The following is a 22283-nucleotide window of genomic DNA, read 5'->3' on the forward strand; positions in this document are numbered from 1 at the left end:
CGGAGTGTTCACTGCTGCCAGCTTGTGCAGGCCGCTGGAAATGATTTCGACAAGGAACGTGGGATGTGGATCGATGGGTGGATCGTGGGATGTGGCGCGAAGTGGCGCGAAGAGTTGAATCTTTCGCGGGAAACTTCCGGCCGGACGTAATAATTGCGGAATAAAACGTCCGCGTTTATTCCGGGGAAATTAGGATTTTTTCAGCGATTGCATGTCCATCCGGGCAAATTATTTTCTCATAACCAGTGCGATGAAGCCAAAAGACACCATTACATATTCTTTCAAACAAGGATAACTAGGAAATAAAAAAGAATGAATGGAAAGTTTTGATACATCACGCTTCTCTGCTGATCTTTGTCCGGAATTTGAGTTTTGGCAATAAGGAATAAAGTTGAGAAGTCGCAGAGTTCTTTAAACAATGTCCTGATGGATGAATATATCTTTCTTTTCAAGAGGACTATCGTAAATGAAGAGAATGTTATAAAACAATTTCTGAAAATCCTTCTTTTCAAGGAATGCAAAGAGGAAAAAATACAATTCTAGCGAATGCATACACGTTTACTCGTGCTGTGCGCTCTTTTTTTGAAGGCTCTGCCCACACTAGCAGAAAGACTCAGAACTTTGCGCGGAAGTTAAAGCTGGCTACCTCCTGTACCACCAAAAGACGACAAAATTACAAATTACAATATTTATCCTTTCGGGAAATGAGAGATTTTGCCGCCTTGCTACTTTTTAATTTTCATTCTGAATTCTAATTTCGTTTTATCGATACATACATGAAAGCCGCTTTCATAGCCCTCTTTGGTGCTAGGCGACATCCAGCCGCCGATGTCCTCTATCCTCTCAAAGCCCTTCAGGGAGTTTCCACTCCCTCATTTCCTCTGAATAAGCAAAACAAAAAATGCTCCTTTAATTCCTCTAAAATCCTTTATCTTTGTCGATACTTACGTATGTTTAAGGAAATTCCAAAATTTGCTGACCCCCCAAGTTTTAAAAGTCGGAAACAATGCTTTTCTTTTGGGAGAGAGCAAATTTTTCTGAATGAATCATTTAAATTTATTTCTTTTAAATCCTTTGAAACTTTTTGAGTGTCGAACGGAACGTTTAGACATTACCATTCAGGGTTCCGATTTTGCCGAATTTGTGTTCTTTCATTTTTAACAGCTTACTGCTCTGCATCAGTCATTTTTACACGCGAATCTAGTACCGCTAGATGGCTCCTTACATCGCTGACTTCAAAAATCATTTAAAAATATAAAAACGCAAATTCAGCTGAATTGAAACCCTGAATGGTAATGTCTAAACGTTCCGTTCGACACTCAAAAAGTTTCAAAGGATTTAAAAGAAATAAATTTAAATGATTCATTCAGAAAAATTTGCTCTCTCCCAAAAGAAAAGCATTGTTTCCGACTTTTAAAACTTGGGGGGTCAGCAAATTTTGGAATTTCCTTAAACATACGTAAGTATCGACAAAGATAAAGGATTTTAGAGGAATTAAAGGAGCATTTTTTGTTTTGCTTATTCAGAGGAAATGAGGGAGTGGAAACTCCCTGAAGGGCTTTGAGAGGATAGAGGACATCGGCGGCTGGATGTCGCCTAGCACCAAAGAGGGCTATGAAAGCGGCTTTCATGTATGTATCGATAAAACGAAATTAGAATTCAGAATGAAAATTAAAAAGTAGCAAGGCGGCAAAATCTCTCATTTCCCGAAAGGATAAATATTGTAATTTGTAATTTTGTCGTCTTTTGGTGGTACAGGAGGTAGCCAGCTTTAACTTCCGCGCAAAGTTCTGAGTCTTTCTGCTAGTGTGGGCAGAGCCTTCAAAAAAAGAGCGCACAGCACGAGTAAACGTGTATGCATTCGCTAGAATTGTATTTTTTCCTCTTTGCATTCCTTGAAAAGAAGGATTTTCAGAAATTGTTTTATAACATTCTCTTCATTTACGATAGTCCTCTTGAAAAGAAAGATATATTCATCCATCAGGACATTGTTTAAAGAACTCTGCGACTTCTCAACTTTATTCCTTATTGCCAAAACTCAAATTCCGGACAAAGATCAGCAGAGAAGCGTGATGTATCAAAACTTTCCATTCATTCTTTTTTATTTCCTAGTTATCCTTGTTTGAAAGAATATGTAATGGTGTCTTTTGGCTTCATCGCACTGGTTATGAGAAAATAATTTGCCCGGATGGACATGCAATCGCTGAAAAAATCCTAATTTCCCCGGAATAAACGCGGACGTTTTATTCCGCAATTATTACGTCCGGCCGGAAGTTTCCCGCGAAAGATTCAACTCTTCGCGCCACTTCGCGCCACATCCCACGATCCACCCATCGATCCACATCCCACGTTCCTTGTCGAAATCATTTCCAGCGGCCTGCACAAGCTGGCAGCAGTGAACACTCCGTTCTGCAGAAATATATTTTTTTTTCTGAGAAATATTTTATTTCCTGAGAAATATATTTCTTTCTGAGAAATAATTTTTTTTCAGAGATATATTTTTTTCCTGAGAAATATATTTTTCTCTCGAGATTTTTTTTTTTTGTCAGGAGCGGTGAAAATATTTCTACGGCGAATTTTTTTTCTGAGATAAAAAAAATATTTCTCCAAAGCAAAAAAAAAAAAAAAAAATTCGAAGTAGCAGGAATATTTCTACGGGTGAAAAATAATTTCTACATATATTTTTTTTTCTTGAGAAATGTTTTTTTTTCTTTCGATACATATATTTTTATTTCTCAGGGTTACGGAAATGACGCCATAGAATATTTCTACGGGTGAAAAATAATTTCTACATACATTTTTTTTTCTTGAGAAATATTTTTTTTTCTTTCGATAAATATATTTTTATTTCTCAGGGTTACGGAAATGACGCCATACTGATTGTTGAAATTGATAGACAAAGCTACGGACAAAGAAAACATGGGGAGTATGGAGTGATCCTATTGGTTGAAATGGGTGGCTCTTATAGACTAAGGGGTAAAGGATGGACGAACGAAAGGGTCTCTCGTGGGTTGCCGTTAGTAAGTCTATTACCTAACTCCTTTGTCCGTTGCAACCACCCGCTTCCACCAATGGGATCCGTCCTCCATATCCCTTATGTCTTCGTTCTATAGCTTTGTCTATCAATTTCATCAGTCTATCAATCAGCCCGCAGCCGCTCAAACTGAAGGTATTCCAGGTACTGCCAGGTATGCCTGGTATGCCAGGTACTGCAATAATGTAAGGAGTCCTGTAAGGCTGGTGCTAATTGGGATGTTAAGACGGTGCTATGGTCCGCACAATTCTGATCCTGAGACGAAACCAACATAAAACTGAGTACAAAAATTAGTTTCATCAGCTTGTGGACCATGTCTGAAATCCTGTTTAAAGCGTTTGAGCCACAGTTATTATTTGATTGGGGCTAAAATGCATCTTGATGATATTCACTTGTAGCTGTCATTTTTTAATCAAACATTTATTCTGTTTATGTTGCAGGTATGGAACAACTTATCCTTCAAAAGATGCATCAATGGCAAGTTTACCTTTCACTTATTTATAAAAAAAATATAGGTATTTATAATATAAACTTATGATCTCGAAAACATTGTCTGTGAAAATTTGCCTTACCTTTTTCCTTGTTTATCGTTATTCGAGTTTAAATGTTACCATTTTTAAAAATTGTCGAAGAAAGGGGAAAATTGTAACTTCCATTGCAGTATTTTTTATTCCTCTGCAATTTAGAATGCATGAACTTTTAAATATTGCCCAGCATATTCATAAATTAATAATGCATAATAAAAGATCACCATTCATTAAAATCAAAACGATCTGTTTCTTGGTATGCTATTTTTAAGAACTTTCTCATAACTTACTGGAAGTAATAAGAATTAAATATTTATTTTCTTTTATCTACATTAGACAAATGATAGTCACCTGGTAATCCCTTTCCTTCAATCGAAATATATAACCAAGAGCTCTCGTCTACAGATAATGGGTACATGCACTTTGACCGCTGACAGTTTCCCATCGCATATTGATTAAATAATGTAGGAGCCTTTAACTATAATGCAATGACCAAATGACCTCACATAATGGGATATTCATTCATATATTTTTTAGCTACACATCTCATCAAGCCAAGCAAAGAGGCCGATTCAGTGAAGACTAGTGGTCAATTACTTGGACCCCCAGGTTAAAGAATATACAGTATCAAGGATTGAATATTTGGGACGAAGCCAAGACAGAGAGATTAGCAATCTCAATGATCAGGCCCATGAATTGGACTCACATTTGAAATTGCTTCCAATTTACAAAGTAAACTTCAGTGGGTAGGATTCTGCATTGATAGACATTATAGAAATTAATGACTGTCTGAAGTACCAGTGTAAATCAATTGACGATGAGTTTCATAATATTTGTACAAAAATTAGCCGAGATATAGTGCCTAAAACATGAGTAACACAATGCACAATAATGTACAGTTTCATCACAGAAAAAGGTCAAATTTCCACGACATTAGAGCAATATTGTTTCAAGTAATATTGCCACTACCTCTTTTGCAAGACGGCCAAAGTTGCAATCACAAGTGCCACGGCACACAGTGAATCGAGTTAATGGAAGAGGTCGGACAAAATTTGGAAACTTCAAAAGCGTATAACTCCGTTAAATCAAAACTTTGAGATTTTAAAAATGATTCCATTGGTTTCCTCATGAAATTTTCTTCTAGAGTCACCCCTTTCATTTTAAAATGAGACAAATTAAACATCAAAATTTGCAGTTTTAGTCAAAAATGTCATGTCCGACCTCTTTGATTGACTCAATCCACTGTGCGGCAGGAACTTTTATCCCACAATCACGGTGATTTGCGGTCTCCGTCATAATTACTTACACTCATGTGCCTTTTCAGACTTAGAGATCATTTTGACAGCTGGAGGGTTGATTTTACAAAAACTAAATTCCACCGCCGAGTTTTAAACTTTACGCAGAGTATCAGCGAAAAATCTAAACCTTGAAGACCTTGCAATATTTCATCAAAAGCGGCAAGAGAGCATGAATAGCCTTTGTGAAGGCAGAATACCAGAACGCCAATACTGCCTTGCTGAAAAAACGTCATATGAGCCTATGGACATTGCCATGATTCCTTCAATCAAAAACGAATTTACTGGGAAAATTGTGAATTTTTCCTTCAAATTTTTCAGATAATTTCGTTCGCAATGTTATCTAAAATATCTTAAAATATCAGGAAAAAATATGTGATGCCCAAGTAACCTCAAAAATACATGTTTTATCCGAAAAATTTGGCAACTCTCGAATGTTCATACGGCGTTCTTCCTTAGCACGTAGATAGCACGGTCACAGACGAGCGAGATACTAATTGTTATACGAGCGGGTATCGTTCGTTGATCTTATTTATCACTGTCATCATCAGTAAATATTAAAATGGGAAGGAATTTCATCGACGCGGAAAAAACATTGGATAATATAAAATGGCGAATACACAGTGCTAAGAGTGGCCGTGGGGTAAGGGGGGGATCGCGTGGACATCATCGTCTTCGGCTTCGACTGTCGTTTCGCGAAGGAATTCCAGACCCAAAAATCGTACAATTATTCAGCGCGTGGAGATGAATGAACATGTTGCGGTCGTTGCGCGGCAAACAATTTGTCACTTCACCGGGAAAAAAGGCTTATCTTTATATTCATGAGAGCACCAGACAGCATGAAAATGCGCACACAAAGTAGCTCACCTGAAGATCGACTTACGTCCTTCTGCACGCCGATCGTCGGATGAATTGGTACACGAGGGGGAAAAGTCGGCTTCTCGCGCATCATGCTTTTTCATTTAATTGGGATGTAATTTTGACGTAAATTTATACATCACGCCTCCTCGCCGGATAAAAACATAGGTTCCACACCATTTCTTCGCCTCCTTCCTGCCTTTTTTTATTGTTTTGGAATGAAGAACAATGGAGTCGCAAAAAATTCGCGTTTTCGCCTGTTTTGCGCATTGGAAATTCGTATGATCCTCTAAGTGTGCCGTAGCCACCTGTCTCCTTTTTTTCTCGAGGCATTTTTTCTGATCTGATCTGATATAATCATTATTTTATGTAATCTAAAACATCGTAAAAATTCGGCTCCGGACGAAATGTCTATGAGACATTTTTTAAATGGCTTTTTTTCGGGTCAAAGGGCTGATAAATTATTACGTAAGACATCCTAATGAAAGGAAAGCCTGTTGGTCTCTGACAGGGAGCGACCGGCGGGAGGAGGGATCTAGCTTAACTGCGAGGTTGAAAATGACCACAATTTACTAGACATATTGGGAAAATTACGGTTTAAAAAATAACCGTTACAGATAAATTTGTTACTTTTGAACCTTGAAATAAGGTATAAAGCTATACACATCGGAAAGTTCAGATAACTTGAGCAAAAGGTTGATAAAAAGAGTACTTAAATCTAGTAAAACATAAAATTAAGGTAGATTCCGTTTCGTGAAAGATGGTTACAATTTGCTCGCATCAAATTTTAAAAAAAGGGAAAAGCACAAGTGAAGGAGAAAAAATTGACATCATTCCTTGAAGTTCTTGCAGAATTTTCTTCGCACAGAGAAGAAAACTCGCGGCAGTTTTGAAAGAATTGCCGTTGAGTAGTTTTCCATTTAAAAAAGAAAGTATGACAGGAAGTCTACGACGTCGCAAACCGAGTTGTATGATTGCCGACTTACACCGTCGATATAGAACTCTGCGGATTGACTGTCGAAGATCTATAGATCCCTATTTCAGGCGTGTTATTTATCGATCAAGGTCGTTCGATAATGATTCTACAATGAACCCGTGATAGGCGTATTGAATGGGGCAAGGTGGTTGAACTCAGGTCATAAAAAGTTGGAGCTTCTCTTGTAGACTTATTTATGGTGATCGCTGTGGATTGTTACGGACCTTACAGTGCGCACAAACAGGTCGGAAATTCGGAAAGTCTCAACGTTATTCAGCTGCGTTGCAGTCGATAAGTAGCATTGCTGAGATAGGGACATATCGATCAAGGTCATCGATAACAATTTTAACCATCGACCCGCTGCTTGACTGAGGAAAAACGTCGTACGAACATTCAAATTTTGTCATTTTTCTCCCGATGAAACCTTTATTTATGAAAAAAGTTTTATTTGTTTGTCCCTGAAATTTTTTCGTGCTTTTGACCCAGTCCTGGATGATATTCTCTGAAAAATTGGTAAACAAACACTCATAAGTATTCCAGAAAATTCGTATTTAATTATAGGAGATTTGGCAAAATTTGATTGCTCTTACGGCGTTTTTTTTAGACAGGGCAGATTGTTTCCTCATCCTGCGGCGCCTCAAAGAACCCCGAATCCAGACCAAGATTCAGTTTGGTTTTTTCGTATTCGTAGACTCAAGGCACATATAAATGCTAATCATGTTGTAGTCTGTGGTGTTGATCCGATGAGAATACGTCTCCATTTGTGCGCGGAAAAGAAAAACGAGCGTAATTCAGCATGTTTTCTACGGTCTATGGCCGATCGATTTTAATTGGTATCATCAACCTAAGATGCTTCGACCGCATGCATCCACATTACGAAATAGTGTTCCGAGCTTGAGATTGTTTGGGTCTTTAATATAAATGAGCAGGATTTGGTTTAAACTATACAAATAAGAATAACATTCAAAGTTGGAGAAATATTTTGAAGACGATGAACACGTAATTAACACCATTTTCCGGCACTGCTGCAAAAGCGGCACTTTTAAAGTAGGTATATCGACGGCGTAAGTTGGCAATCACATATCTCGTTTGTGGTGTCTAAAAATCTCCGCTTCTATGCCATTTTTTTAAAGGAGAACAAAGCGACATCATTCCTTGAAGTTTTTGCAGAAAATTCTTCGTACAGAGAAGAAAAATACCGGCAGTTTTAAAGGATTGCCGTTGAGTAGTTTTCCGTTTAAAAAATAAAGTATGATTGGAAGTCTGCGACGTCGCAAACTGAGTTATGTGATTGCCGACTTACACCGTCGATATGTGGATGTGTTGCAGGTAGGGAGGCATTTTTGGCAATTTGCTAGCCACCAGTGACAAATAGAAAGTAAATGGAGCACTGATAATACTGCCATTTGCTTGTAATATGTGTTTTTTTCCTAAATGCATTGTAGCAACTAATATACTCATGCAATGCGCGTGATAGTGACAAAATCAAGGACCACGGTAGGGTTTGGACCGGATAGGCAACTAAACTAACTTCGTGACAAAGCATAAAGTATCATGGAGAGCTGAAGGCGCTCCAAGATGAGGTCGTTTTTTCAAACGTAATTATCATGTACACAACACTATACCGATGCAAATTATTGTAATTTGTCGAAATAGCAAGTGAGTTACTTGCGAAATGCCGACAATTTCTTTTTGTCTGCAACTGATGCCATTTCTTGAAATAATTTTGGAAGTGGTGCGACTGCTCAATGAAGTTTCGTATGAATCGGAAACCAAGATCGAACATTTGTCAGATTATTTGAGGAGGTTTTAAATTTCAGAAAAATCCTCATTGTTTATGAGATGACGTCATCATGTGATAGCTCTACTTTTGTGAGGATTTGCCACACGGTATAATAACGCTCCAGGCCTGAGAGCGCCGTACTCACTACAGGCTATGTAGACTTGTCGTCTGCTTTCCAAGTTCAGTGGTCGGAGTTAAGGCTCTTAAACTGGAAATTTACAGCCTCTCAAACCGAAATACAAGTGTTATGCCTGTACAACGCGTAGTTTTACAACTCTCAGACTCAGAGCGTTGTTTTTTTCTTTTTCTTCTCCTTTCCCCTCTCCCAGAATATTTGACTACACTTGAGTCAAAATTTCAGAGGTTCTATTGGCAGAACAAATTTGAAAGTCGAGAAGAAATTAGCAACATTGTATAAATCAACGAATACATCCCTCAGGGGCTTCTCCACCGATACAACGCATGATTATTCGAGAATTAATTTAGGATTTCTAAGTTGGAGCTCGATTTGTAACCTGGCCTGTGGGCCTGCAGTAGCTCTCCTACTTGGCTCGAGGATGTTATGTTGCTTAGAGCTGTGCTGTGTTTGAATCAGGTTTCCTGGGCACGGGTATTTTATCGTCAGCTTTCAAGATGACCACGGATGTTCCGCGCTGCGTGGAGTTGTGGACCACTATAAGTGGCGTTGGATGTGTCGCGGGTCCGATTGATTTTTAGATAACCAATGTGGCTCAATATTTCAGTAGAGTCGTGTTTGAATTCCTTTGCACAACGTTCGATTTCCATTCCCCCGGAGGTTGTACACGGATCCTGCTGTCGAGAGCCGATACTGACTCCCGGAACAAGTAGTGACCAAAGACAAAATATTTTTTGTAGGTCTCCTGCCTTCCCCCTTCTAAAAAATGTTGCCTTTATGTATCCGTTCAGTACCAAAGTACACGCCTCAAAGGGTGTGGATGGTCTAATGCCCTCCCTCTTTCAGAAAAATAAAAACAACTAGAAACAAACCAATTTCCATACAGAGGGCCCGCTCCAGCTATTCAGCAATTCAAGCAGATCCAGTAGCTATGGCAACAATACTTCAACTTCAGCAAAGCAACGCTCACTTTGACCTCACCATGACCGATGAATGGCAGGTTGAGCTGCTGTTCGCTTGGTACCGAATGTTGTTTGCCAAATAGATTGCTCAACACGTCTTTCATCAGTCGTCATCTGACGAAGATTAATTTTGATCTCCGGAAGTAACTCTCACTTTTTAGAGACTTTTCTACCCGATTTTCGTGGAGTAATCTTCTTGTGGCACTAGCAGTGGCTTTTCCCTCCTTCGCATGAAAAGAGTTGCGTAGAGAAAACAATCAGTGATTTCCCACTTGAACTGGTAGAAACTCCCATCCAGTTCCCATTCAAACTAACATTTATTTGGACAAACAAAAATTCTCTGTTATTTCAGGCATTTTTAGATGAAGATGAAGTGTCACAATTTTTACAACACTGCAATCTCGTTGGTTACTCCTGCGTCATGCGATCAAACTAAGGGTAGCGATAGACCCGTATTATACAGAATAATGATTTATGTTTATCTCTTATTTTATTAAGAATAATTCTTCGTTTGAAAAAATGGAGGAGATGAGTACATTCACTAAGCCATGGTGACGTGGATTTAATCCAACCCCTATGTTCCATTCAGGAATTGCTCAGGCTAATCACTGAAGTGACAGTTGCCTAGTTGTTGCAAAGCTATGAAATCGATTTTTAAAGGATGAATGAAATAGGAAATTTTTCAGAAAATCTGGCAATGTTGCTGACAATAAGCACTGAGTGGTGGAAGAATACAGCAAAGTGATTTATACTCCGGTCGCAGTTATGCCAGCGACTTTCTGTCGTTGCCAATGAAACATGCGAGTGTGTATGCTGTTTTATTTCAGCCTTGGTCAATGCTTGATTTCCTCCCGTGAGGAAAACATGACCGATGATACGTCGTCAAAGTGAAATGAATTCAATCATAACAGAAGATGACTCACCCAACTCAGACGCACTACAAAATTAAGTACAGAAAAAAATAGGTCTAGATATTAGGAGCAGCCCTCCCCCCCCCCTCCTCAAGGGAGACACGGTAGCTGCAAGACAACGAAATTCGAATTTCTTCGTGTCAATTACCAAGAAGACCACCTTTTCCCGAAGATTCTACGTCAATTCTACGATTGAAGAGCGATTTTTGGAGGGTTCACCGGCCCGGCCCCCTATATATGGGGTTATTTATAGACGTTGGATATGTCATTTTCAACTCTTGGGGGTCAATAAATGTTAAAATTCAATGTACTCTTTAATTTGGATGCAATCTATTTGCGATTCGGAAGGGAACCCCGACTTTTAAAATTGAGGCCCCCGTGAACCTCCCCATCCCCTCCCCCAAGTAGGCCTTGGGGGGACTCGGGACCATTAAATTCGAATTCCTCGGGGTCGATCCTCGAACAGATTCTACGGTCCCTAACTTCCTAAAGCAACTGAAGAAAAAGTCTGATACCGGTGATTTGAAACACCCTATACAGGGTGATCCAAAAGTCCCTTCCACCCCCTCTAACTTTTTATCTAATTGAGGTAAAGATTTGAAACTTGGGGGATGTTCCTGGGTCAAAAAGAACTACTTTTCGGCCGCCCTAAACTTTTCAGGAGGACCCCTTGGGGGGCAACGGACCCCAACTTTTAATGTTCAAAGCAGAAGACCCCCTTTGTGATAGCTAGTTCGAAAGAGCATAAAAAAGAAAACTTTTCGCGCAAACCCGAAGTCAATATCTCAAACCGTTCCAAAATGGCAGCCGTTTGAAGTTCAAAATGGCCGAAAATTCACACAGGTTATTCGTCGATGGATTTGCGCGAAAATCGGGATGTAGGGGTACTTTGACACGAGAAAAACGAATTAGACGTTAGATTTTCAAAAAACCGAAATTTCCAAAATGGCCGCCGGTTAAAGTTCAAAATGACCAAAAATTGATTTTTTTAGAAATCTAAGTTCAAATGTGTTTATCTCATGCCAAAATACACTCAAATTCCAAGTTTTAAGCAAATCCATCAGCAAAAAACCGAGCTGACAATTTTCGGCCATTTTAAACTTTAACCGGCGGCCATTTTGGAAATGTCGGTTTTTTTTAAAATCGAACGTCAAATTCGTTTTTTTCGTGTCAAAATACCCCTGCATACCGATTTTCGCGCAAATCCATCGACAAATAACCGGTGTGAATTTTCGGCCATTTTGAACTTTAACCGGGCGCCATTTTAGAACGGTTTGAGATATTGACTTCGGGTTTGCGCGAAAAGTTTTCTTTTTTTATGCTCTTTCGAACGAGCTATTACAAAGGGGGTCTTCTGCTTTGAAAATTAAAAGTTAGGGTCCGTTGCCCCCCCCCCCAAGTGGGGCCCCCTGAAAATTTAAGGGGGGCCAAAAAGTAGCTCCCTTTGACCTAGGAACATCCCCCAAGTTTCAAATCTTTACCTCAATTAGGTAAAAAGTTAGAGGGGGTGGAAGGGATTTTTGGATCACCCTGTATTCTCAAGTTATCTGTATCATATATGAGCAAGTACTGTTTATTACTTTATTATGGGTCATACGCCACCTCAATACGTCTGGTGGTTCGATCCGTTCGTCATCCGAATAATCCAGCACTAATGCCCTTCGAAGATGTGAACAGTTGTAACGCATACAAATCATATCGAACACAACGTATTGCCGTCGCGCAACAAGTGGACTCCCCGCTTATTTGAAAAGTGGCGCGTCAATTTGTATATTTTGCCGAGCGCGCCATTGAAATTGGCGGGAACCAATGAGAGGGGTAGGTTTGTTTGTTTACATTCGCGTTGTATTTTGATAAGCAAGTTGTGAAGTTGTGAACAAACGTGGTTCTTCATCCTCTCGCAGGTGTTTTGTTTGCGTTGTGAGTGGGCCCTTGGAATATCTAAAGTTTCTCAAAGCTCTTGATTGTTTGTGTGAAGTAGTATTTATTTGCCTATCAAAGAAATATTCAATTTGGTGTCCCCTTGTTCAGCCTCCAAAGTTTACAAGTCAATGCCTCAAGGTGTGCTGTCCTGAAGTATCTGTAAGTTCTCACCAATAGTTTATCTTTTGCTCTTTGCAGTTTTACTAGTACTGTACGGTTTGACTTTATTGAGAAATTCATATCCCTAGAGGCTGCTAACCTTCCATTTTGGTCGGTTTATCAGTTTATTGCCTAGGTACTTATCACCAGAAATTCACATGGCATGTTGTGATCTACCTATTTCAAATGTCTTTTAGTGTCAGCGTCTCACCAGATTATTTATACTCTGAGTCACCATTAAGAGGGTTTTTGCAACCGAGAGATAATATACTTCCTGCTCTGACATAAGACTATGAAAGGTCCCAGTCAAACGCAGATTCAAATCTATTGAATGGTGTCCATTAGAGGACAGCTAATGCCAAACTTTGACTTTCCGATAATGATCATGCCTTAAAAATGGTTGCTTTAAAGCGTTTGTCCCTTGCCCAAACGAGGCCCACAAACCGTCTCACCGATTACCTTCAAAGAACATTGGTCCAACGCATTTTGATAAAGGCAATAGTTACCGACGAGCTGGTTTGTGGGTTCTAATTTGTGCGTGAAACAGATGCCTCATGCCTCAGGTGTTACACGTTCATATATAACTCTCAAAGATTGATAACAGAATTAAATGAGTTTCCCTCTAGGCCTTGTACCTCAGGCACTTCTCAGAGAAGAAAAACAGAAGAGCTTTCTGACAACTAACAGGCAGTATAGACTGAAATATCACAGCTGCTATGAACATTCACATTCAATGTCAACATTGATAAGTCTTTGTCCCCCTTTCAGTCAAACATATTTTTTTCCCTCCGCTCACTGCACTGCAGCAAAACTCAATCTTCACTGGTTGAACGCACCAGATGGCTGCCCAGGGATTTCACCACAAGGGATCCGAATTTAATGGTCCTGAATCCCCTCTAGCCCCTCTGGAGAGTAAACGGAGGGCTCAATTTTATAAAGGATTGGGAATCTCTCCTCAATCGCAAATTGATTCCATCAAAAGTGCAGAGTACAACAAATTTAATCCCTAATTGACCCCTTAAAGTTCACTGACCCATTGGGGGGGGGGGGGTGGTTGGCTCCACCTAAATTAGGTTTTTCTGTCAAAATTTTGGAATTTTATCATTTAAATGAAAAACCATGACAGACTCTCGCTGACTTTGTACCTATCCCTGACAGGATCCCTCCTTTAGACTTTATCCAAGCTTAACCGACTGGCTGCAACATAAGTAATTTTGAACTCTTGGGGAGGGGGGGGGGAATTAAAATTTAAATTTGTTCTAATCTCCAATTGCGATTCAGGTAGAAGGGAGACTCCGAGATAACCCCCCCCCCCCTCTTTTCTCCTCCAAAAGGGGCCGGGGAGGGGGAGGGGGGGGGAGTTCGGGACCAAGAAATTGAAATCCCTTGAGGTCGATTCCCCATTCATTACCGCGGTCCCTGACATCATACGACCTTAAAGAACCGAGACAGGTAGTTTGGAGCACCCTGTAAATAAATTTCAATAACACACAGGGAAGTCAGCCGGTATAGGCGCAATCAGAAGTGCGCATCTCAAGTAATCATTGGAAGAGTGGAGCTATTGTCTAAATTTTTTTGAAAGAAAATTGTACGTGTCGTGTGATTTGGCACCCGCGTGTGAGAGTTATTGAAATTTGTAGTGGAATGACAATAAACATTATGTTAATTCACACATCGCTGTATCATTAGTATGACGCAACAGAACTCGTGTTCAGCCTCCTCTACTTAATGAGCACCGTAACAGTTGGTTCCACCAAACGGAGCTAATCTTGAAAGGCGTCGTCCATGTTTGATCGTGTCAGCGCAAATTCAATTTTCTACGATTAGCTTCGTTTTGAAATGAGCCATTCTCATCGGAATAGAGTTCTAATTCCATCCCATTCATGAAGTCATGGAAGCACTTTGGTTTAAGGTCACTGCAGATCCAAATCTGATATTCCTCGAAGTTTTATTGGAACTTTCATTCCGGTGCATGCCTTGTAATCGGAGCTCAAGGTTTTCAATCTCAAATTATCATCAACGTGATGCTAGTACAAAATTCAATATTCTTTGATTACAGAATTCAACCAGATAACATTTTCATTACAGTATTGTATCTTGATAATGCTTCCTCAAAAAAGCATATACTGGAGAGGATTGTCTCCGTTTAACCTTGAGCCCATCCATTTTTAACTTTTCATAAGTGTGTCTTGCAGGATAATTCAATTGAAATGTGATGAAATAAAACTCAAAGTACCTACCCTGCGCATGATATTCTAAAAGAGCCAGTCAAGTTGATTTATGCAGGACATTATTCTGAAATTAACGATGAATTCCTCTACCGACCACTGTTCTTTTGCGTCTATTATGCATGAGAACATGACCGAAAAATTATAGTCCCAACCGCGGCTACCTAACAGAACGGCCACTAAGTACAACAAGACAGGTGGATCATTTTAAGTTGCCGCTGTGGCTCTTGCCTTTTCCACTTCAGCAGATATTTTGGACAGTTATTTTTCGGTAATAATATCTATCATTATTTTCCCCGTATTTCTCCTAACTTTTCCACGCTAAATTTGCGACGTTGCCAAGCTTTCATGAAAAATGTGAACTTTCTCTTTAAAAAAAACACTTGTCGTGTATTCCCAATGCATAAGTTTTACCTAGGTTTCGTCGCCTTACTGAGGAAAGAGGATCTTCTTTAGAAAATAAGTTAAGTTAAAATGACCGTTCCTCAATGTAAGTACCGTTATTGCAAGTTTCAATATCTAACTTGTATTTGCAGACTTGCACCATTTCTATGTCTATGTGAACGTATTTTAATCAAGAGTGGCAATAGCCACCCTCGGTCAAGGAAACTGACGTCAATATTATTAAAGTTCCGTTAACAAAAGGTGGCAGACAATCTGAATACAAGCGTTGCCGGGAGAAGCGATGCTTTCATGAAGCTTGAATGCTTTCCGGGTACTAACTTAAAGGTGTGAATGGCGGAGACATTACTTTACTATCACCAGTCGTCGTTTCTCTACGAAAGAACGTAACTACATTTCATCGTTGCCAAATGTCCCCTCGCAAATTGCAATTTTAACAGGAGAATCTTGGGAATTGCTAATGGAAAATTTCACTGAGCTTTCCTCCGATCTCGTGCAAAAACGAGTAAAATTTTAGACTAAAATTTTACAGGTGCATCCTTGTAAAAATTTGAATCGTTCGAGTCAATTTGGCAACCTTGGAATGGAGTTACGTTCTTTCGTCAGGGAAATGACGAAGTGAGGAAGAGGGCACGATGCAATTTTACGCTCACGCATTTTTAGGGGAAAACTGTAAATTTTGTTCGTTTGTGGCAGTTACTTTGTAAGCACGACCTAACACGAGCCTGTAATGAGGGCGGGGGTCGGTTCCTTTGGGCTCGGAGCTCAGGGTCTCTGATTAATTTGTGTTCGTACCGCCTCTGTGAGCCGCGGTCGAGCGCATCGGAAGATATGCGATGCTATTTCAGATTACCGATGTGTCATTTATTCGCAGAATTACTTACTGTTAGTTACGTTACCCGTAACTTCAGGGTTGCCGGTTGAACATTTTTCGGATTCTCAACTTCTCTCCGGCGATGTTCTTCCGCGTTATCAATCAAAAGAGAGAGACATAATAATTTAGAGGTCTCACAGTGGCGTGGCGTGAATTGCGATGTATCGATTGTTATGCCATTTAAACCTATGGTAAAGAATCGATTATTAAGGTGTTCGCTGCAAACACCCTGTTTATCGATTTTTTGCCATAGGTTTAAATGGCATATCAATCGATATATCGCAAAGCACGCCACGCGAATGGTCTCAAATTCAGTTTCTCGTACTGCAAAAATTACCTTTGGAGGCCTCATCTAATATTTGCGTAGCGATATTTGTTTCCGTGATTTAATTGGTATTTTTAAAGAAATGTCTGAGTTGCGAGGTGCGAGAACTTTGACCCTCCATTATAATAAAACAGATATACATATACTGAGCCCGCAAGCATGTCCCTACGAAAAAGTTTGAGGTTTTACGAAAAAGGAGGGCTTTTTCGACTAGTTAGGCATTAAGTCTACTATTGATTTATTCTGCACCTAGAGTTTACCATAATGATTAAACTCTGATTCCCTTTTTTTAACGAGAGTGCGAGAATTGCCTTCAAAGCAACGAGTATGCAATCCAACGACGGCCGTGTTTGAATAGTTATCGTTCAGAATGAATAACGCTCCGAGGCTTGATCCTCATCATGAATCATGATTGTTAAGAATAGGTTGACGTATATGTATATACACTATGATGGTATTTTTTGGATGACGTGAGAAAGGTGATAAATTTTAAATTTGTAAACGTAGATTAATATATCAGAAATAATATTGATATTAATTATGCCACAGCCATCGGCATACCATTAGAAAAACATCAACCTCCCCAAAATGAAAATTTGACTTTTCACACCTTCTTCAAGCAAAAATTATTTCTTTTTACATTTTCTGTGCTCAAAAAAAAGGAAACATCGTATTCTTTTTTGAAATTTTGCGTCTTGATTTTACAGCACGGCACTGCATAGATGACTTTTCGGGTTAGTTCAGAGTTTCAGAAGCTACGAAAATATGGGCAGAATCCGAGCGATGTTATATCGGTTGCTTATTTCTTAAAAACGGCGTGGCGCCAGTTCACGTTTCAAATTATCGCGCTCATTATATGGACAATCTCAATTTTGAAAATATTTGTACTTGCAGTCGATGAAATCTGACACATTTATAAACTCTTCGAAAATTGCTGAGAATGGATTATTTCGAATGATTTTCCATGTATCTTTTGACAATCTGCGAATGAGTGGGTGTAAGTACTTGACAAATGCGATAGTCGATCGAAAGGTGGAAAACTAACTATTCTACGTGACTTAAGGTGAATTTCACACTGCGGAACAGTCTTTCAATGCCCAGGAAAAAGAGCAGACCAATCAAAATCGATTATTGTGGATTTGGAACCCTGTTTCAAACTTCCCACCAAGACTGAAAAGAAAATCAACGCGACTTAACGTTTTTTCGATTTTGGGAGGTCTGTATTGGAAAAGCGTTTAGTGGCAAATTTTCGCGCTAATTTTTTGGATAGATGACCCTGTATCATCGTTTGAATTTAGACCAATGAGAATCGAATATCTAATTTTCAACCAAATCGTGAAGAAAACGAACCAAATCCCGGATTTGCTTTAAAAAACGTGCCAATTGACCAATGCAACACGACTTAATATGCGATATAAAATATCATATAAATTATAATATACATGTACAAAACTTGTACATTTTTTAATCTTCACTTCACCACCGTCATCTCGCCGCAGTTTTTGTTGCTCAATTGTTGTTTTTATCGCACGCAGAACATCGCCATTTTGGAAACATTGGTTTCTTTTCGTGGTTTCTGGTGGAACCTTTCACTCCCATCCACTTTTCGACGTACTTGCGGATGTGGGTCAAGAAATGTTATTTTTGGTTCAGACACCGGTTGCTGATGAGCTCAACAGACCAGTGCCGGGTTGAGTTGGAAAAAAAAGTTCTTCATTAGGGTTTGGCTCAAAGAGTCAACCAAATCCACTCGCAAAAATTACCCTTTGGTCTCTGATCGTAATACTCACGTTGACCCACTTCCTCACATATACTGTCCGATGGGGAACCAACTGGAAGTAGGCTAAAGTTTGGCATCAGAGCTGGAAAAGTGCTCTGGGTGCAGGTCAGTGAATTTTGATGTCTAGCATTCGTCTAGCCACGGCCACGCTGCGCTGCTTGAGTCGTTGAGTCTCCGATCACACGGCTATGCCCGATTGCCCGACCCGGTCCGACCGCGGCCACTTATATCCTCAACAATCATCACCTCTCCAGGCTCGCAGAAAAACCGGTGTCGTTGTTGCCAAATAGTTTCGGCCGAGTATTTGCAAGGTGTCTACAAGTCCGAGATTTCCGGACAGTCCGGAAATAGTACCGATTTTTTAACGGGGGTCCGGAAGTACTGAAAATGTGCGGAAATTCCGCAAAAGGTCCGGTGTTTTTTTTTTATTTTTTGGTCATTTTTGTCTCAATTTGATCAAAAATTTCAAATTTTTGAAATTCTTCGAATTTTGTCAAATGGAGGTACTGAAAAAATACTGAATTTTTTCTATCGAGGAGGTACTGAATGTACTGGGAATGTACTGAAAAAGTACTGTAAAAGTACTGATTTTTGGCCCACCTGTTTTAGTAGACACCCTGAATCAAGATGGGAAACCTTGGTGGAGGGGGGGAGGGCAAGTCCCAGGAAAGATCGAAATCGGATGTATTTTTAATCGTAGAGACGTCCAAAGATTAATCAGTACAGGCTCTCCAATTCTCCATTGTGGGTTCCGCGGCTTACCGATGAGAGCAGTTACAACCAAAATTTAAAATTTTCTTGAAAATTCGTATGCATACTAATTAAATGAACCCTCTAAAACAACAACAAAACCCTACTTGCAAAGTACCATGCTTGTTAAAGTTCAATCGCGCGGGAATTGACGTCATTTTCGACAAAACGGCCGTATGTTCACAATATCTTCGCGAAAAAGCTGCACTTTCTCTTGCCCTGTGCATAATGGTAATTTTTTTTTGCCGACGCCTATTCCATCAAGGGGGTCTGGGAGGGCACCAAAAGACACCCCACTAAGGAAGGTCTACGGGACTCCCCTGGTTCCAAAGTAAGAAGAATTTTCTTAGCTTCACAATAGGGTCGGAGGCATCCCCCGGAAAAATTTGAAAATAATAATCCTATTTCAATAACCAAGATGAAATATGTGCAGGTCTTACTGAAAAAAATCCATTTCATTTCTTGGTAGAGTCCAAGTAGATCCCTGGGGCCAAACCCCTCCGGGCTCCGCCCCTCTGCCTCTCACCACCCCCCCAAGATCTACCCAATACGCATGGCTCGAGCAGTACTAGATCTATTTTCTATTTAGCCCATAATGCTCTCCTCCTAAACACGGCAGAACGGCGAATTTTTGCCTCCAATGTTTATTGATGAGCACCGATCATTAGGAATTGATAAGTTTTGCTGACAATCAGTAATTCTAGATCAATCTGAGGTAACTTTGGTCTGGCTCCTCTGAATTGCTTTATATAGCTAGACAGAAGGCTGTAAAATATTTTTTTTTATAATCCTTCACATTTTTGAAGCTAACATCGTTCAAGACTATCAAAAAACACAAAATAACAATAATTTAAGGTTAGGGTTTCAAAGAACTCGGTTGTGGGAAATGATATTTCAAGAATGTGGCAACAGGCAACACCGTGTCCTGGGTCCCCAGAAGGTAGACAGCGAGACACGGAGACACAAAGCTTCCCCGGAAGAAAAAGTGGGCGTGCTGTCCGGCTAGGAATGTACTTATTTTCACCGTTGCTAAATTGATCATCAATTCTATAACTAAAATTGGAACTATAAGCAACACAGTTATGACTAAATTTTTTACCTTTTATGCTTGACACTCTTCGATTCATGATTTTTGCAATTTTTGTATTGTGGGAATGAAACTCAGCGGAGAGAGGGGAAGTGGGGGTGAATTCTTCATCGATCAAAGATCAAAGCAATCGTTGAGAATTGGTAAAATATTACCTGTAGACGAACCACCAAGAATATGAAAAATTTTATTGAGAGAATTAAACGGAACTGGTATTCGATTTTTGCAACAAGTCACTGACCTGTTCAAGAAGTCAACATCCTCACGTCTACTTCGTGTGATCCACGATATTTGTATCGATAGAGAAAAGGGCGCGGCCAGAAATGTACGTCGTTGTTAAAGGCGTTTTTGATCCCTATGACTATTTGTAAAAAAAATTAAATTGACGCGTCGATTTTATCGTTCTATTTTATTTAAAGAGAACATTCATATAGTGCATATTAAGTTGAAATTTTATGAAGGGTCCTACAAGCTTTAAAAAGGACAATTTTTCAGTCTTCATTTTTACTTCACTCTAAATGAGTTCTCCCCTTTACAATGAAAATTCCTGTTTCTTTATAGACAAGCATCGTGGCGTGGCGATGACGTAATGTCAAAAGATTTGTTTCATCATTTTTGGTCACGCAAAATTATCATAGTAATACGCACAATGTAGATCAGATTGAATACAGAGGGAGGGAGTTCGTGTCCTCTAGAGATGACATAATCCGAAACCATCGAATCTACCGATTTATTGACTATGAAGTCGCAGGCGCTCGGTTTGTTGACATTTTTTACCAAAATAAAGTGGATCAGGACCTAACTGACTCATTTTAATCTTGCCGCTCTGTGGAAGTGCGACGAGATTCAATTGAGTAAGCGCCATTTTTATTTTCGTCGAAAACGTCGATTTGAGAGGCAAATGACGCAGTCATGCGCTCATTGAACTCGACCCTGCTTTCGTTTATTACAACATCAGTTTTGTGCGTGAAAACTTGGATTCATTTTAATGAGCTTGTTGTTTTATCCTGCCCGAAAAACCCCACACTGGAAAAAAACACATTTGATCTAGAGTCCAGACTCTTAAAAACATCGACAAGAAAAAGTACTCCTGATTCAATCAGATATAAGCTTAAATCAAGAACCAAGCCTCTTAATTTGACCGGATTTCCTTTTGATTTAAGCTTAAATCTGATTGAATCAAGAGTCCTTTTTCTTGTCAATGTTTTCAAGAGTCTGGACTCTAAATCCAATGTGTGTGTGTGTTTTTTTTTTTTTTTTTTTCCAGTGCAGTACTTCGTGCTCCAGCAGTGATCACCGTCTCTTTATGAACAAATCGCATTCTATGGTTTAGTTTAACTTTTTATTTTCTCTTTGCTTTGACAATGTCATGACAAAAAATGAAGAAAAGAGGAGAATTAGAAGGAAACTGTCCCGGTAAGGAAAATTGACCCAACACCACGGGAATATAACGTTAAGTAGAGGGTTATCGAAAAAAAATTGCCTCCGGTCTCGGAAAAAGTAATTGTTGATAGATTGGCCAGCTAAGTGCGTTGAATGCTCCATGAAATTCCGACGAAAACATGACGTAGAAAAAAGATAAGCTAAAATACTTATTGTAAAACAATCTGGATAGGATACTCAAACTTTTAAAAAGACAATATTTTGCAATACGGAGCCACTGTTTCTAGCTTATTTTAGAAACTTTGTATAGCTTTATATACTTTTTATGGGATGGTGTTGTGTAAAAAAGATTGAAAGGAAAAAAAATATCTGGTTCATGTCGAAGCGATTGCGTTTTGAGAAAATGCACGTAAGCGCGTATAAGAAGTGCTCGGTGGATACATGATGATCCAAAAGCAACAAACTCAAGGTTCCTCATTGGAAATAATGTAAAATTCCGATGATGCGTCTAGCAAAAATGAACCAAACGATCAGCACGTATCTGCCAATGGGCTCCTGTGGGCACTTGCGCGTCCCCCCCCCCCCCAAAAAAAAAAAATCACTCTGAGACCAAGACCAGGCATTACTTCAACAGCTTTCTTTTTACATGATTTTATCTATTCTTGCCATTATAAGTGTCTTTATCCAGGAACAGATAGGTCCTTTTATGGATGATCCAGAAATAGTGGCTCCTAATTGCAAAATACGATGCAACTGTAAGAAAACCCAGTGGATCCTGCGGAACAATCATTTAAAATACTACCGAAGGTCGAGGGTTAAGTTTCTGAAAGTCGTACAGTCGCAGCCTAGCCACGCGCAGGGTTGCATGCCAAACCCTTACAACGAAACCC

General features: G+C 39.5%; 1 protein-coding gene across 2 annotated transcripts in view; it reads left to right on the plus strand.

Annotated features, from left to right (window-relative positions):
* The window catches only part of LOC109036617 (uncharacterized), a 168912-nt gene that overhangs the window by 42592 nt on the left and 104037 nt on the right, over positions 1–22283 (plus strand). Inside the window, exon 1 of one of the 2 annotated variants that reach the window (XM_019050958.2) lies at positions 12407–12564. The exons of the other annotated variant lie outside the window; for it this stretch is intronic. The gene's annotated coding sequence lies outside the window, so the exon portion shown is untranslated. Of the gene's footprint in view, positions 1–12406; positions 12565–22283 lie in introns of those variants that run through there. 2 annotated transcript variants of the gene reach the window in all.

The sequence above is a fragment of the Bemisia tabaci genome, chromosome 5, assembly GCF_918797505.1.
Source record: "Bemisia tabaci chromosome 5, PGI_BMITA_v3".
Lineage (NCBI taxonomy): Eukaryota > Metazoa > Arthropoda > Insecta > Hemiptera > Aleyrodidae > Bemisia > Bemisia tabaci.